This window comes from Canis lupus, chromosome 7, assembly GCF_011100685.1.
Source record: "Canis lupus familiaris isolate Mischka breed German Shepherd chromosome 7, alternate assembly UU_Cfam_GSD_1.0, whole genome shotgun sequence".
In the NCBI taxonomy this organism is placed as follows: Eukaryota; Metazoa; Chordata; class Mammalia; order Carnivora; family Canidae; genus Canis; species Canis lupus.
Window position 1 is genome coordinate 65,200,206 of NC_049228.1, and position 17,551 is coordinate 65,217,756.

The window sequence follows — 17,551 nt, forward strand, 5'->3', positions numbered from 1 at the left end:
TGCGTGGATGTCTAGAAAGTTTATGACCCATCTCAGGGATGCCCAGAGTGGTCGTCTTCGTATCGTACCTCATGGGACCCGTGACCCCTGATCATGAAGTCAAAGAAGGCTGTAATTCTCTATCACCCTTGTTCAGGCTTGAAACTTGGAACCACCACAGAGAACAATACATTCAGGGACATATCCAATGGGTGGCTTCCCTGCCCTGCAGCCACGCCTGCTAGGGACCAGGGCCATCATGGTGTGTTTGAGCCCTTGACCTGCTGCATTTTATTTTTATTTATTTGTTTTTAAAAGGTTTTATTTATTTATTCATGAGAGACACAGAGAGAGAGAGGCAGAGATGTAGGCAGAGGGAGAAGCAGGCTCCCTGTGGGGAGCCCAATGAGGAACTTGATCCCAGGACTCTGGGATCATGCCCCCAGCCAATGCTCAACCACTGAGCCACCCAGGCGTCCCTAAAGGACAGTTTAATAATCCTACAAAGCCTCCCATGTCTCTCTCTCTCTCTCTAAACATGCCTCAAATGTCCTGCCTGTCCTCGGCTTCCCCTGAATCTCTGTCCTCTTTTTCCTCTTCACACCCCCCAGATTTCCCCCAGCTCAGCCGACTCTGGCATTTCTCTCTCCTCTTTTGCTCCTTCTTTCCCAAAGGATTTTTCCTTCTTCCTATATCTGCTCTCTGTTCTTCCTGTATAAGTCAAATCAGCTTACCCTGGCCCTTCTCATTTTCCTCCCCTACCCAAACCCCACAACAAAGGACCAGAATCTACCAGGAGAGGGAAAACTGTCCTTCTTGGGTGTGATAACAGAGTATTAGACACAGTTAACTCCCTTGACAGATGAGACCCTGGAGAATAAGTTAACTAACTTCCCCAAAGCCACAGCACTCTCAAGTAGCGGAACCAGGCTTCAAAATCCCTCATCCCAAAGTTTGAGCTATTCCCAAAGTAGGAGGGGAGGCCTTCCGAGAGGACTCTGGGTGGATGAAGAACAGAATTCCGTCCTATGTACCAAGGGCCACATCCTCTCAGGGTGGTGGTTGGGCTTCCAGGCCCAGGACAGGAAACAGCCCTTCTCCCAGGAAGCTCCCTGTGGTGTGTGTCTCCAGAGAATGTCACCATTCTCATTCTCAGAGGCCGGTTCTGCACAGCCCAGGGGGGAAGGGAGGGTCATTCACTCTATTTGCCTCTGAATGGCTCCCCCTGGAGCTGTGTAAGGCGGGGGCCCTGGCTACGAGGTTCCTGGATTTCTCATGGTGCTTTTTATTTAGGAGGTCTGGGGGGGGGAAGAACTGTGACATCTGCTCTTGGAGTGTTTCCCAGCCTTGCTGAGGTTCAAAGCCCTCATCTGTTCCCGGGCTGTAGCTTCTGGTTCCTCTTGCCACTTCTCACTGATGCTTTTAGGAGGTGACCAACAACCTAAGCTTAAAACTCAAGTTGTTATACACCTGGAAATATTTCAGAGCCTCTGAGAAAAGAGTATCCCAAAATGTACTTGTGAATACATGGTTATATATCAGGAAGCTACTCTTTTTTTTTTTTTTTTAAAGATTCTATGTATTTATTCATGAGAGACACAGAGTGAGAAGCAGAGACATAGGCAGAGGGAGAAGCAGGCTCCCTGTGGGGAGCCTAATGCAGGACTCTATCCCAGGACCCTGGGATCACGCCCTGAGCCGAAGTCAGATACTCAACCACTGAGCCACCAGGTGACCCTACTCTTTTTTTTTTTTTTTAAAGACTTTATTTATTTATTTGACAGAGAGAGAGAGAGAGAGAATGAATGGGGAGGGGGGGCAGCAGAGGGAGAGGGAGAAGCAGGCTCTCCTCTGGGCAGGGAGCCTGATGTGGGGCTCCATTCCAGACTCCAGGATCATGAACTGAGCCAAAGGCAGATGCTTAACTGACTGAGCCCCCCAGGAGCCCTGGGGAAGTTACTCTTATTTTTTTTGTATAATAAATTTATTTTTTATTGGTGTTCAATTTACCAACATACAGAATAACACCCAGTGGTCATCCCGTCAAGTGCCCCCCTCAGTGCCCGTCACCCATTCACCCCCACACCCCGCCCTCCTCCCCTTCCACCACCCCTAGTTCGTTTCCCAGAGTTAGGAGTCTTTATGTTCTGTCTCCCTTTCTGATATTTCCCACACATTTGGGAAGTTACTCTTAAATGAAATTGGAAAAACAGCCACTTTTAGATGAGAATCTGTGAGACACCTTAGGGAATGTGGAGTGGAGGAGGGACAGAGCAGCAAGGAGACTTCAGGGTTCCTGTAGAAACAGTTGGAGGGGATGGGAGTCTTCCCCCCTTGCTCCCTCTTGGCTAGGTCTCCCCGATTTTGCTGGGCCCAGCAGAGTCAGAACTCCACTTTCCCATGGTCGAAGGTCCTCACAGGTTCCTACCCAAACCCCCAGGGAAGCTCATGACCAAGGCAAATAGCAAGGATAAGGAGAAAAGCTGTCTTCATCTGTGGACCAAGAGTCACTTTAAATGAGTAAAACTCTGTGTGCCAGGGGCTTGAATAAGCCTGAACCTCCTAACTTATTTTTAGTATCCATCTTTGATCTGTTTTTAGCACAGTGACCAATCAACAGACAATTGACTCACAAGAGCCAGAATGGAAGGTAAGTTGAAGGAGGCTTCTAGAAAGCAATGCTCCCTAAACCAAAACCATCTCTCATGGCTGTGAAGGCTAGCATCTGCTGGCAAGCTTCCCAGGTGGGATTGGTGGCACTGAAGCAAAAAGATGGGAGTAATGGGGTTTGTTCTCCTGTATTCTGAATCAATAGAAGTAGCAAACCTGTGTGATTACAATAAAGATATGTATTTGGTCTTTGTCACCAGTTCTTGACACAGAGCTCCTAATTCCCTTGGAATATCCTGGGTAATAGGAGGCTCTTTTGTTCTAATTAGGCTTCTCATGGCTGCCCCTGAGATAGCTTCATGGTGGGGGCTTATCTCCAGAAAGACCAAGCCATGATTAAAGAGTTGGACCTCCATGGAGGGAGAAGGGTTAGAGATTGAGTTCAACCATCTGGATCCCGGCCCATCAACAGCAGGAAGGACTCAGCAGGCCGGGATCCAGAAGGTGGGAGACACCTGGGTGGCTCAGCAGTTGAGCGCCTGCTTTTGGTCCAGGGCGTGATCCTAGAGTCCTGGGATCGAATCCCACATCGGGCTCTCTGCATGGAGCCTGCTTCTCTCTCTGCCTGTGTCTCTGCCTGTGTCTCTGCCTCTCTGTGTCTCTCATGAATAAATAAAATCTTAAAAAAAAAAAAAAAAAACACCAGTGGCCAATGGCTTAATCCATCATGCCTGTGCAATGAAATCTCCCTAAAACCCCTTGACAGTGGGTTTGGAGAGCGGCTGGGCTGGTAAACACACTGTGGTGCCAGGAGACTGGCGTGCCTGGAGAGCGCATGGGAGGTCCAGGGCCTTCCCCTCTACCTTGCCCTGTGCATTCCTTTCATTTGGCTGTTCCTGAGTTGAATCTTTTATAATAAACCAGAAATAGTCAAGTAAAGTGTTTTTCTGAGTTCTGCGAACCTTTCTGGTTAATTATCAAAACTAAGGGAGGGGGGTTGTGAGAACACTGAATTTAAAGCCAGTTGGTCGGAAGTACCAGCGACAAATTGGGATTTGTGGCTGGCATCTGAAGTGGGAACAGTCTTGTGGGACTGAACCCTTAAACCTGTGGAGTCTGTACCAATTCCGAGTAGCATCAGAACAGAACTAAGTTGTGTGACATCCACAGGTGTCCAGAGAGCTGCAGAATTGGTTGATGTGGAGAAAAAAGCATCCTCACTTGGTGTCAAAAGGAGCATGAGTGAAAACTCATTACCAGTGTTCTTTTTTAAGGACAGAGAATTCCAGAACACTGAAAAAATTAGCACTAGGGGTGAGGATGGAACAAAGGAGGGGCATTTAATAAACTTTTGGCTGTTTCTGTTCTTTCACTGTTGGACAAGCTGATTTAAAAAATGGTTTTAAGTAGCCTGTTCAATGAAGCCATTTGTTTATTTGAGTTTTGGGGGATGTTTTGTTTTGTTTTGTTAAGATAAACGAAAGCTAACTGATACCTAGAATTGCAGAGCCATAACTCACAGTGCTGTGCCTGGCCCATCAACAGCAGGAAGGACTCAGCAGGCCGGGATCCAGAAGTGACCTGCTGGCTCTGTCAGTACCGCTGGACAAACAGCTGGGCTGGAGACAACACACTCAAGGAATGTTTTCTCAGCCTGGCCCAGGGAGGCTGCACATCTGTCCTGGCTTGTTGACCTGCTTTCTGCAACCAACAGAGGAGATGAGTCCAGCAGAGATGGAGGCCATAAATCAATGGTATGTGCATAACATTCAACATTCTTCACATATTTTATGTTATATAAAATTAACATCATATTTACAATTTGTTTCTTAGAACCTAAGTGTGTTTGCTATGCAAAGATGAGCCGATGACATATTCTCTAAACATAGTTGAAGAATTTTAAGAGACCAGAATAAGAATTTAGAAAGAAGCATCCTTGCTTTCAATGAATCAGACTCCATGTGTTTGGGGTTTGAAGAAGTCTGAACTTCATAGTTTATGTTAATATTTTCTTTGATCTGCTTTTTGCTAATGATCCATCAACAGACATGTGAGCGATGACTTCAAAAACCCTTTATATACAATACGCTGTGCTAGAGTCATGATCTCATGTCCTATTCAGACTCTATGGGAAAGAAAAGTATTCTTTCTAGTTTCTGAACTTTCTAGTTCAGAAGAAATCCTTTCATCAGTTTATGTTGATATTAGTATTTTTGAATCTATTAAAATGTGGAACAGACTAAGTCTGAAAGTTCGAAATAGAGAGCTAAGTACAATCTTTCTAAAAACTCAATTGCCAGGGCACCTGGGTGGCTTTAGGTTGAGGTTATGATGCTGGGGTTCTGGGGTCAAGTCCCACATCAAGCTCCCTACAGGGAGCCTGCTTCTCCCGCTGCCTATGTCTCTGCCTCTCTCTCTGTGTCTCTCATGAATAAAGGAACAAACTCTTTAAAAATAAATAAATTAATTAATTAATTAAAAACTCAATTGCCAATACACTAAAGATGTGTCTAAGCTGTGATCTTCCTAGAAACCGTCTACAAAACTGTCTTCATTGAAACTCTCTACTATCCCCTCCTTCCCAAGTGTTTTATACTAAACAGTAGGACGTGAACAGTATCAACTGCTTTGAAGCTCCAGTTGTTTTTCCCAAGGAGTACATGCTGTTGTTATCAAATGTCTATATGTTGTGAAATTTTTACAGCTTCTCAAAAGCTCCTCATTAAGAGAAATGTGCTCCAGCAAGCAACAACAGCCACACACACACACATACACACACACTTCAAAAATTCAGAACATTCATGCCTGTGTCAACATGATTTCAGATAAGCACCAACCCAAGAACCCAAACATGGTGTTGGCAGAGCCAGTAAATAAAGAAAAACAGTGTTCTGCTGGCCCTTACCTCATATGCCTCCAAGAGAACTGTATTTTAAAAATTTAATGCATTTTTATTAGTACTTGGGCATTTTATCAGGAAGTATGATTTCTAATTTTTAGAAGAAAAAAAATCTTCCCTTAATTACAAGACTGTGGATGTCAGAAATTTAATTAAGGTATTAAAGATGTATGATACCCAGTTTTTAAAAATCACGTTGAGAAGGATCATGATGATTTATTTTAGGTTATCATGATTACTACACCCCAACATACACATGGATTACAAAGCAGGTATTTTGGGCATAGTTTGTATCACAGCTCATATAGATGTATCAACTCTGGGTGGAGCCGATGGATCAAAGCTTTTTGTTTTTAATTTTATTTATTTATTCATGAGAGACACAGAGAGAGGCAGAGAAGTAGGCAGAGGGAGAAGCAGACTCCATGCAGAGAGCCTGTTGTGGGACTCGATCCCAGAACCTCGGGATCACCTGAGCCAAAGGGAGACGCTCAACCACTGAGCCCCCCAGCCGTCCCAGATCAAAGCTTTTTAAGCTGATTCCGGATAATCATCCTGCTACCAATTCAGTTATCAGAAATTTTACCAAATATTATTTGAAAACATTCCAGTCTATCATTCATGATGCGTCTAAGTGAATTTCTCTTTGTCAGGTTTGGTACCAATTTTTAGGAATTAAAAATGTGAATTAAATCAAAAGGAATCTATCCCTAGAGAGAAAAAGAGAACATTTTTAGACAAATTTTCTCATGATACATGAGAGCACCCGAAGATTATGAATTTGCTTCATAGTGAAACACTGCTCATTCCCTTTCTTGGGAACATGTCTGGGCTGTTTGTCCAAGGGTGGCCAGTGACACCGCCTTGTAGGAGGTCGAGATATCAGGGCATTTGGCCAAGAGATGTGAGAGATGTGAGGCCAGCGTACACAGAAACCTGAGGGCCTGAACAGCGATGAGTCAGAGGCAGGTGTGCTGTGGAAGTGGAGAGCTCAGAAATACCAAGGGCTGAGAGAGACAGGAAGGTCACATGCCAGCTAGGAAAGTTCGTAGACATGAAGTCCTAAACTAAGACATGGTCAAAGCATGAGGCCTTTGTTCGTTGTCTTTCCTCTCCCCAGTTCTCTACTTTCCACAAATGCGTCCTCTTTTTTTTTTTCCCTATGGTTCTTCAAAACCTGCTCCTCTTTTAATATTAGGGTTATATCCCTTTTCTCCATTACCAACTTGAGCCACTGTTGTTCCTTTCTTTGACTTATGCCATTAACTGTCTGTGCAACTCATTTAGGACTCGATCTTCTGGTGTCTTTGGACATTTGGAATTGATGTTTCAGTGTGTTGTGAGCTCTAAGAGCTCCTTGAAACTAGGGCCAGATCAACAGTGTGCATGGCTAGACCAGGCATACTATTTCCAGAGGTCAGGTCTGCTCAACCCCCGATGGAGCCATTGGCCCGTAGTTTATTAGATTTTTCCTTAATAAGGACAGGATTAGGGACGCCTGGGTGGCTCAGCGGTTGAGCGTCTGCCTTCCACCCAGAGCGTGATCCTGGAGTCATGGGATTGAGTCCCACGTCGGGCTCCCTGCATGGAGCCTGCTTCTCCCTCTGCCTGTGTCTCTGCCTCTCTCTCTGTGTGTCTCTCATGAATAAATAAATTAAATCTTAAAAAACAAAGCAGAAACTAAGGACAGGATTACTTCCAGAGGCTGAGGTGAGTGTTGAGTCTTCCAGGGTGACTCTGATACAGCCTTGTTGGGATATGGGTAGAAATTCCTGGTGGGGCTTTCATCCTCTTATTATTTTGCTCTCCAATTCTCTTTTAACTATGGTTGTGCTACCTTTTCTAGATTAGAGGAAATTATCCCCTCTTTCTGAAACCTGTAAATGTTATATTCTTGTTGTACCTAAAGATACTGCTGACCACTCGGTCTTTGGCTTTCTTGACTCACTTTTTACAATTCCATGTGGGCCTTTCTCATTCCACCTTTACTATTTATCCTTCCCATTCATGGACCATGATTTTATGGACCACAGTCTGATTTTAAGATCAGATTAATAAGAAGAGCATCTCAATGATCACTTTGGTCCTTGGTCTCCTCCATCAGTGCTGTTCGGTGGGGGCACTACTGGCATTGAGGAAACAGTTGTGGGCTCCTCGGATGAAAGTTTTAGCATTCCTGGCCTTCTAGCACTGAGAGCCAGCCTTGCCAGGGATTACAATAAGTAAAAATGTCCCCACAAATTTCCAAATGGCTCCTACTTGAGTCACACTGCTTTAGATGCTGCCTTCTCACCCCACACTCCAAAAACACACATTTTCTCCCTAAATGGGATTGTTTGTGCCTCTATCAATAAGCTGTTTCTTTTCTGAAAGTTTGTCATATTTTAAAGTCATTCTTCCTTTTAAAGTTTTTTTTTTTTTTTTAGCCTTGGAATGAGTCATATGTTATTTTGTTTTGTTTTACTTATTATTATGGGAAATGTCAAACATACACAAATAGAGAGAGTAGCATAATGAACCCCCATGGATCTAACACTTCATATCAACAATGACCAGCTTATAGACATTCCAGTAATTTCTATACCCTCACCTCCCATTCTCCACCTATTCCCTGCTGCCATTGGATGATTTTGAAGCAAATCACAGACCTCATTCATTGTATGTATCTTTTTGATAAATTTTTTGACATATTTTGTGGGTGTTTTGAGTCAACAAGGGTAAGGTGAAACATATGCTTTATTCTCCAGGACCCCATCCACCCTTCTATATCACCCACACATTACTTCTGCCTCACCAAACATAAACCCGGGGTTTACCCCGGGTTTACCTTCCTTGCTTCCTCTATTTTCTGAGACAAGAATGCCAAGCCAAGTTAAGAATTTGTCACATGCTCTGGTTTTAGCAGCTGTTTGTATCATACACGTGCTAGTTTGGTGAACTGTAGTAGGCAGTTGATAGCCACATCTTCTCTTGGGGAAAGAAAAATACAGTTTAACCCCATCCAAATATTGCTTCTATTTCTGCCTCTCTTTGCATTCCCTGGAAAGCTCTCTGCCAGGCTGGGAACCCTGAGCCCATGATTTAACCAACCCTCTTATTTTGTTCCTTGCTTGTCCTGCTAATTTGGAAAAGGTGTGTCCTTCTGAAGTCCTCAAGTTACAGTCCTCATCCTAGCATTTAATGGAACCAAAAAGATTGCTTTTCAGTTGTGTTTATAAAATATTTTGAAAATGACAGGAATAGGGGCTCGTGGGTGGCTCAGCGGTTTAGCGCCCGCTTTCAGCCCAGGGCCTGATCCTGGAGTCCTGGGATCGAGTCCCACGTCAGGCTCCCTGCATGGAGCTGCTTCTCCTTCTGCCTGTGTCTCTGCCTCTCTTTCTGTGTCTCTCATGAATAAACAGAATAAAAAAAAAAAAAAAGAAAGAAAGAAAGAAAGAAAGAAAGAAAGAAAGAAAGAAAGAAAGAAAGAAAAGAAAAGAAAGAAAATGAGGGGAATATAAGCTGAGTCCATTCACGGTTGAGTGCCAATGTTCAACAGAACATTGGGATGATTAGTTCTGTTATGACTGGTTCTTAAATGATTAGGACAGTGCGTCCGGCTTTCTTCCTTCATACCCCTGTGGGATGTGTTTGCTGGCTATTTGATTGCTTAGTGCTTAGAACGGATTAGCCTTGCTGACTTCGGGGGCAGCTCTTTGAAAACAAATTGATGAACCTTAATCTGGAGCAATCATAAGTACCAAACCATTGACACTGAGGCCCCTGGCTCTTCAGCTTATATGGGGAGCCATGACCTTGACCTGGATGCAACTTTTCAGCCAGTCTGTCCTGAATCATGGCTATCCTCTTGGGGTTTTTTTTTCCCCCAGAGGTACTTGCCTCTAGTTGAGTTCTAAAAAGAGAGTAAGTCTATGTTAGGAACACTTTGAAGGATTACTGTATACCCGGACTGCAAGCAGATCCAGCAGAAGAAAGGGGATGTTAAATGTTCATATCAAACACCCTGTAAGAATGCTTAAATTGTTATATTTAATTTGCAAGTGCACTATTATTTAGAATAGTCTTGTCCAAACACTTTCCTATGTTCCACTCCTAAAAAGACATAATTTTGACTGCTTTATCTTCCTTTGTGCTTTAACGTTAACCCTAGGGCAGAGGGCACAGAGGGATTATTATTATCATTATTATTGGCATTGGCCAAACCCTGAGTGATTTAAGTAACTTGCCTAAAATCAAACAGTTCATTAGCAAGGAGTCTGGAGCCTAGGTCTGCTAGAATAAAGAGTACTTTGCCACCCTTGTCCACTCAGCCTATCTGCTTTTGCCAAAAATCAAAGTCTATAATAATTCAGGTCTGAGTGACTATTTAAATGCCATGAGCAAGCAAGCAAGTCATCATCATGAACTACAGTGTAGAAGTACCTGCAGATAAAAAGGATCCTCATCCTTGCCTATTTCCCTTTGTTGTTGTCGCAACTGAAAGTGTAAATGAATGTGAAAGGTCTTTGTAAGCTATGAGGTCCTATTCAAATGAAGATACTGTTGAGGATACTAATGGCATTTGACATCTGTGGAGTATTTTCAGTGTATCAGTCATTGAGCTGAATTCTTATGCATCATCTCACTTACTCCTCTTTTTTAGTGCTGTAAAGACTACTCGGGACCAATCCCACTCCAAATCATTAATGTTTGCTAGAACAATACAAAAGGAACAAAAAAACCCAATGGACATCCCAAATAAATCAAATCAGGCACTTTGCCAAAATTTTCTCTGGCCTTTGTAATTCATCACTCAATGGGGATTTCTAAGCATCGAAATATATATATACTCTTATTTGTCCATCGCTTTTAATTTGCACTTAGATATGCATGCTCTTTACCTGTGAGAATATTGTCATATAACCCTTCAAATGACAAGATTCTTTTCAACACACATTTCCCATTCCATTCCGTCTCACTCTTGCACATACACACACACCTCAATCAACTCTCAGGCATCTCTGGGTTGAATGTCTTAGGAATTCCCAAGATGGGAAATTCCATCTGATCAGATTGATTGATTGATTGATTGATTGATTTAGATTTATTTATTTTAGAGAGAGACAGAGAGGGCACAAGCAGGAGGGGCAGAGGGAGAGGGAGAAAGAGAATCTCAAGCAGACGCCACGATGAACTTGGAGCGGGACAGGGGGCTTGATCTTAGGACCCTGAGATCCCCACCCCAGATGAAACCAAGAGTCGGATGATCAACCTATTGCACCATCCAGGTGCCCCCAGAGGATCAGCAATTTAGCTAAAATTATTTGCCTCGTAGTGTTTCTTCCAGGGACCTGGTCTTGAGTTCAAACTGAGGTTCATTTAATATATGAAGATTAGTTAGTTGACTAGAGGACTGATGGGAATGACGTCATTGGGTCTGCAGTCTGAGACACACTTTCATCCAGCTAGCTACCTCCCAACACATACCATCAGTGCAGGAGACAGTGGCAAGTGTGGATACCTCTAGCACTGCCCTGGAAAAGTAATGCAGAGCACAAAGCTGACACCAAGGAGAAGACGCATATTCATGCTGCCCAAGCATATATTCTCTGTTTTAAAAAAAAATTTTAGGAAAAAAAATTTTTTTAGGGATGCCTGAGTGGCTCAGGGGTTGAGCATCTGCCTTCGTCTCAGGGTGTTTTGCGATGGATAAAAGCGATGGACAAATACGAGTATATATATATTTCGATGCTTAGAAGTGAGTGATGAATTACAAATGCCAGAGAAAGTTATAGCAAATTATAGTACAGTCATACAATGGAATATTATGAACCAATTAAAATAATTTTTTAATGAGAAAAATTGCAGTATGAGGAAATCCTCCAAATGGTAAAGGTTGGCAGTCAGGATACGTAACTGCTTGTACAGTATGTTCACAGGTTTTTTATGCACACCCACGCACATGTCTCAGAGCATGATCCCTGATCCAGGGATGGAGTCCGCCTCGGGCTTCCCGTGGGGAGCCTGTGTCTCCCTCTGTCTGTGTCTCTGCCTCTCTGTCTGTCATGAATAAATAAAAGTCTTTAAAAAAAGTAAAAAATAAATTTGTTTTAAAAAGTTTGCCCAAGTGAAAAGGCCAACATTTATTCATCTGGGCAAGAAATCTGGTTGTGTGTCATGTTAGCAAAGGCAGAGCATTTGAGTGAGCAGTTCCTCTGGCCTGCATGCACACAAGGAGAAGAAATGCAGAATGTTTAAAGGCACCTCGCCCAGCTCTGTATCACTCTCATCTCTACAGAAAGCAAGCCACTTGACAAGGGGTTCAGGAAGATTTACGTACTGCCTTGCGGGATTTTGCAGCATATCTGCAGCACATAATTATACCTTCCTGAAGTATCTCAGCAGTTAAGTCATATTTGAGCAGTTTCACTTCACCTGTTCTCCTAATAAAGGTAAAATACTAGCAGGGAAGAGAAAAAGGAGGATGGGCCAATAACAAAAAGCCATATCTATATGCCTGGCTAGGCTCTTGTTTCTAAGTCTACATTTTTGTTTATATTTATGCCTATATGTCTGTAGAACCGTGCACAATGGTTTTCTGTTTGTAAAATATTTTTTAATTTTATGTCTAGGGCAGCCTAGGTGGCTCAGTGGTTTAGCGCCTCCCTCAGCCCAGGGTATGATCCTGGAGACCTGGGATCAAGTCCTACATCGGGCTCCCTGCATGGAGCCTGCTTCTCCCTCTCCCTGGGTCTCTGCCTCCCTCTCTCTCTCTCTCTCTCTCTTTCTTTCTGTGTCTCTCATGAATAAATAAATAAAATTTAAAAAAATAATTTTATGTCTATATTTTTGTCCATGTTTATATCACTAGTTCATGAAGTTACATGTAAACATTTAAATTTTATATAAATACACATATATCTGAAAATAAATAAATAAACTCGAAAGTATGTCAGCAGTGACCTGCAATTTATAAACAAGAACAAGGCTTATCTTCCTCACAATTATCACTCAGATAATTATCCACAGCCATCCCTTGGGTCTGAGTTCCTTGGATGGTGGCCTCTTTTCTCACCCCTATTCTTCAAAATAACAGAAAGAGAAGCCTTTGGAAGCAGTTAATGTGAACCAAAGCTAAGAGGGATAATCAGAGCCTGAGAAGAGGAAATGCCAGCTTCTTTCAAGATGATGTACTTCCTTTTTATAAACTAAACCCACGTCTTTTCATGTTGGCTTGTCAAGACATAAGTGGCAGCGTGGTTCCTAAATGTCTACCAAAAGGGAAATACCTTAATAAATTATAGTACAGTCATACAATGGAATATTATGAACCAATTAAAATAATTTTTCGATGAGAAAAATTACAGTATGAGGAAATCCTCAGAATAAAATGGTAAAGGATGACAATCAGGATACGTAACTGCTTGTACAGTATGTCCACAGGTTTTTTTTATACACACCCACGCACACAACATTCATTCAAATGAGAATAGAGGTTAACTTTCAATGTTGAAGTTATTAGTTTTCAAAAATTTTAACTATTATACTTTCCCTCTTTTTTCAAATATGCTATAATGAACATTTATAATTTTTATAATAAAAAAGATGGATGATGATAGTAAAGGGGTTATATATTGTGCCTTAAATGTAGGCAAGAGTTTCTGAAGACTATAGTTTCCAAAAGTAAGTATATGATTTTAATACTCCTATTTAATTGTGAATAGAAATATGATCTTTCTATGTTGCTTCCCCTTATTCTAGGTGCTTTTTAGCAGATTCCTACTTGCACTACATGGTTCTGACCTTCCCAGCATGTACAGAATTTCGCAGGAGTACATGCTGAATGTTTGGGGCAAATGACTTTCAGATGACTGGAGCTCAGCCTCGATAAAGGGATCCTGCAGTGCATTAAGAGTTTCCTTCTAATTTAAAGGAGATTATTTAAATTTGCCTAAAGCTCTCAACGTGCTACTTGAAAGTTCTGCTAAACATAGAACCATACCAAGAAAACCTCTAGGGACTAAGTCTGGCAAAAATAGGAGTAAGATGCATTTTTATGAGCAGGTATTTGGATATTAAATATTGAAAAGAAAGACATTTATTAATTGGAGATAAACTCCTTGAAAACCACTTAAAGTGTAAATATGGGACATGATTATAATGCAGAGGTATTAATTTCTCCCTTAGAAAAAGGATTTTTTAACGTAATCAGAAAAAACATTTGGTGCAGCAGAGCTGCATCCTTGGGGCTCAAGACATGGATTGTGTTCCTGTTTGCAGTCAGATCCCTTCCCTGCCTCTCCCCTGCTCTTTTCCTGCCTCTAGATAAGTCTGCTATTTCAGGGAACAACATTTCTCAGGTTTCATGCCCTCTGGTTTAATGTAGCTTCCGTTTAACCAACGGAAACTCCTGGAAGATTGGAGTTGGGAGAAAGGGAGAAGCCATGGTGTTTTCTTCCCTTGGTGTCTACCTTGGGCTGTCTCTGGTTATGGCTTTTTCTCCTCTTTGGTATAGGCTTCTTCCAGGTGATGCCAAGTCCTGGGCTCCATGAACCCTTTCTGCCCTCTCAGCTTTAGCAGCTTCCAGCTGTTGCTATTCTGTTTGGCTTATCTACTCTTTCATCACTTACATATTGGATTCCTTCTATTAAGTTCCCTCCAAAATACTCAAATTGGTTTCTGCTTTTCACACTAGACTCTGGCAATACAACTGGTTGTAATTTAGGATCATGCTGGGAAATGCACCCCACCTCAAGGGAACATACTAAGGGAGGCAAAGTAAAGACATTCAAAGACCCACTGTACCATCAGATATTTTGTCACAGTGGCAGCCAGTGAAATGTAGAGCTGCATGAAATGGGGCTCATTTGTGCCAAGAGATTTAGAGAGAATTTTCAGCATGTGTCAAAGAAAAACAAAAGTTGGCTATCTTAATAATCCTGGTTTGATGGCTAATAACTAGTGAATTGTTTATGTATCATGAGGGGAAGCCGTTTCTTTCCTTAGGAATGAGCTAGGGAGCATCAAACAATACCTGTTCTCAGAGATGCCTGGGTGGCTCAGCAGGTTGAGAATCTGCCTTTGGCGCAGGGCATGATCCCGGAGTCTGGGGATCAAATCCCACATGGGGCTTCCTGCATGGAGCCTGCTTCTCCCTCTTCCTGTGTCTCTGTGTCTCTCATGAATAAATAAATCTTTAAAAAAACCAAAAACCCACACAATATCTGTTCTCTTAAGGAGATACATTCTGGGGACATCCAAATTTAATGAAACCCAAATAAAGCCTTGATATAGGAGGACATTTCCCATGGCTGTACTAAACATGATTGGGTAACAGGGTGTATTTAATTTTTTAAAAACCACTCTGGGATAATTACTAGCTGCTTTTTAAATTTTAAAATTCTCAACTCTGTATTTATTAAGTCAGGACCATAATTTGTGAAATCAAAGAATTACCAGTTGCTATAGTTTTGTCATCAATTGGAAATCCTTATGATAGAGCCAAGAATAGAACAGTAACCAACTGTGTCTTATAAAGAATGAAGGCAAATAAGTACTTAGTAGGTTCGGAGTATATAGTAGAGAAAATCTTGAATGAATGCATGCACTGAAATCATCAGTGAACGGGAACAAGCAATTCATTCTGTTTGGACTTAATAGTATCTTCAAAGCAATGATAAGTCATTGTGGAGACAAGAGCAGGATGGGATTTCAGGAAAACCCATAAGGTAGAATGGAAAGAGCGTGAGCAGTGGCCAGGTGAGGCTGGAGTAGGGAGTGTGGTAAGGCAAGGCTGGCTTTGTAGGTCAAGCAGTTTTGACTTCCTTTTGTGAATAGAAGGGCATGGAAGGCTTTGAGTTGAGGAATGGTGTGATCAGATCCGTGCTTTGCAAGTTCCTTGCATATACAAGTTCGATAAGTATTCGTGAAATTAAATTTCTGAAATATGATCATTAAACAGCAGCTAATATTTCTTCTGAATATAATTCCTCTTCAGGTTCGGAGCATTTTCTTGCCAGGTGTGGTTAACACCTATTGTTGGTTTCCTAGCAACCATACATCCTTTCAGTGGAGAAAACAGAAGGGTCAATTGAATATCTGTTTATTTATTTATTTATTTATTTATTTATTTATTTATTTATATAATATCTTTGTTTAGAATCACTCAAAGGACAGTGTATCTTCAAGGAGACATTTGCCTCATTTGTTCCCTCAACTTCCAGAGAATACAAGTTGCTCAGAAGGGATGGCTGAGGTCTGAATGGGGTGGGGTTGTGCTTCTGCAGGAGGGTTGGGGAGTACAGGATGAGGGAAGCCGTGCAGCCCTCTCCTACCATGCAATGCTTGAATCAGAATAAGGTTTTCAGAAAACACTTAGGAATTAGCAGAAAGGAATTTGCAGAGAGAAACTCAGATGATCTGGGAGATATGAGGCTGTCAGATGGGCTCCAAGGGTGAGATTTGGGTGAGAGAAGACAAAGATAAGAGTGAAGGGTAGAGATATCACCAACACACTGAGCATCTTTTTTTTTTTTTTAATTTTTATTTATTTATGATAGTCACACAGAGGGAGAGAGAGAGAGGCAGAGACACAGGCAGAGGGAGAAGCAGGCTCCATGCACCGGGAGCCCGACGTGGGATTCGATCCCAGGTCTCCAGGATGGCGCCCTGGGCCAAAGGCAGGCGCTAAACCGCTGCGCCACCCAGGGATCCCACTGAGAATCTTTTTAGTAATCCTTAGAACAGTCCTGAAGGAGGTTGTTAGCATGTCCAGATTGATAGATGAGCAAACAGAGACCCATAGAGGCTAAGTGGCTTGACCAAACCAGCCAGATCAGGGCCTCATCATTCCAAGGACAAGGGGCACAAGCAAAGAACTCATCCACCAATCATGTTTACCTGTGGTCGTCTTGCACTAAGTCCATTCTCTGATAGTCCTTGACTTCTCCTTGGCATTTGCCCCTTTCCCACTTCCTCTCAAAAACTTGCCCTCCTTCATCTCCTACTGCTCCAGCTCATTCCCGTAGGCGTCCTTGACGGGCATCTCTTCCTCTGGCCATGCCCTCCTTCCTCTAAGAGGTGGTATATTCGGAGCTCCATGCCCAGCCTCTTCTCTTCTCACACTACAAACCCTCTGCAGTGATTTGTCTGCTGTCTTGACATCAACCTCCACTCACACAGAATTGATGACCTGTAAATGTAGGTTTCTTCAAACAGTTCAGCTGCTGCCACTCTCGGTATGCATGTTGGATATTCCACAATCACTTCAAATACCAAAGCAGAACCCATAATTCCTACCCTGAAGTTCCCATCTGATTCCACATTCTGTTATGAGTTCCTCATCAGGGGATAATTGGTTTCAGAGACAGGGCCACTGTGTCTCTAAGGTTCCTTTTAGGTCTGAACAATCCAGGTCTATAATCACAGAATGAACACTATATCACAACCTGAACTTAGTGCCAACATGCCTTCTCCAAGAGGGAAAGTAGATCTCAGTCTATAACCTGAGAAGAGGAGGAGATGACGAAGAGGAGGGAGGGAAAGGAGATGCTGCTGGTAGAACTGCCTGGAATGAAGTCGGTTGCCTAGCAACAGTGCTCTCTCCTCACCTCCCCCTAGATATCAACTTGTGGTATTCCATTCTTCTCTTCTTTCCAGGGTTGCTCTCAATATTTTTCTTTTTTTTTTTTTTTTTTAAAGATTTTATTTATTTATTCTTATTTTAAGATTTTATTTCATGAGAGACACAGAGAGAGAGAGAGAGAGAGAGAAGCAGAGACACAGGCACAGGGAGGGAGCCCGATGTGGGACTTGATCCAGGACTCCTGGATCACGCCCTGGGCCGAAGGCAGATGCTCAGCTGCTGAGCCATCCAGGCATCCCTCAATGTTTTTCTTTCTTTCTTTCTTTCTTTCTTTCTTTCTTTCTTTCTTTCTTTCTTTCTTTCTTTCTTTCTTTCTTTCTTTAAGATTTTATTCATTTATTCATGAGAGACACAGGGAGAGAGAGACACACACACACACACACACACACAGGCAGAGGGAGAAGCAGGCTCCATGCAGGGAGCCCGACGTGGGACTCGAT

At 42.5% G+C, this 17,551-nt stretch overlaps 1 long non-coding RNA gene across 3 annotated transcripts in view; it reads left to right on the forward strand.

Annotated features, from left to right (window-relative positions):
- The window catches only part of LOC111096796, a 70,201-nt gene that overhangs the window by 24,057 nt on the left and 28,593 nt on the right, over window positions 1-17,551 (forward strand). For 2 of the 3 annotated variants that reach the window (XR_005362568.1, XR_005362569.1), the window contains exons 4-5: window positions 2,581-2,629; window positions 4,135-4,343. This is a non-coding gene — a long non-coding RNA (uncharacterized LOC111096796). The remainder of the gene's footprint in view (window positions 1-2,580; window positions 2,630-4,134; window positions 4,344-17,551) is intronic. The other variant, XR_005362570.1, reaches the window with a different exon arrangement.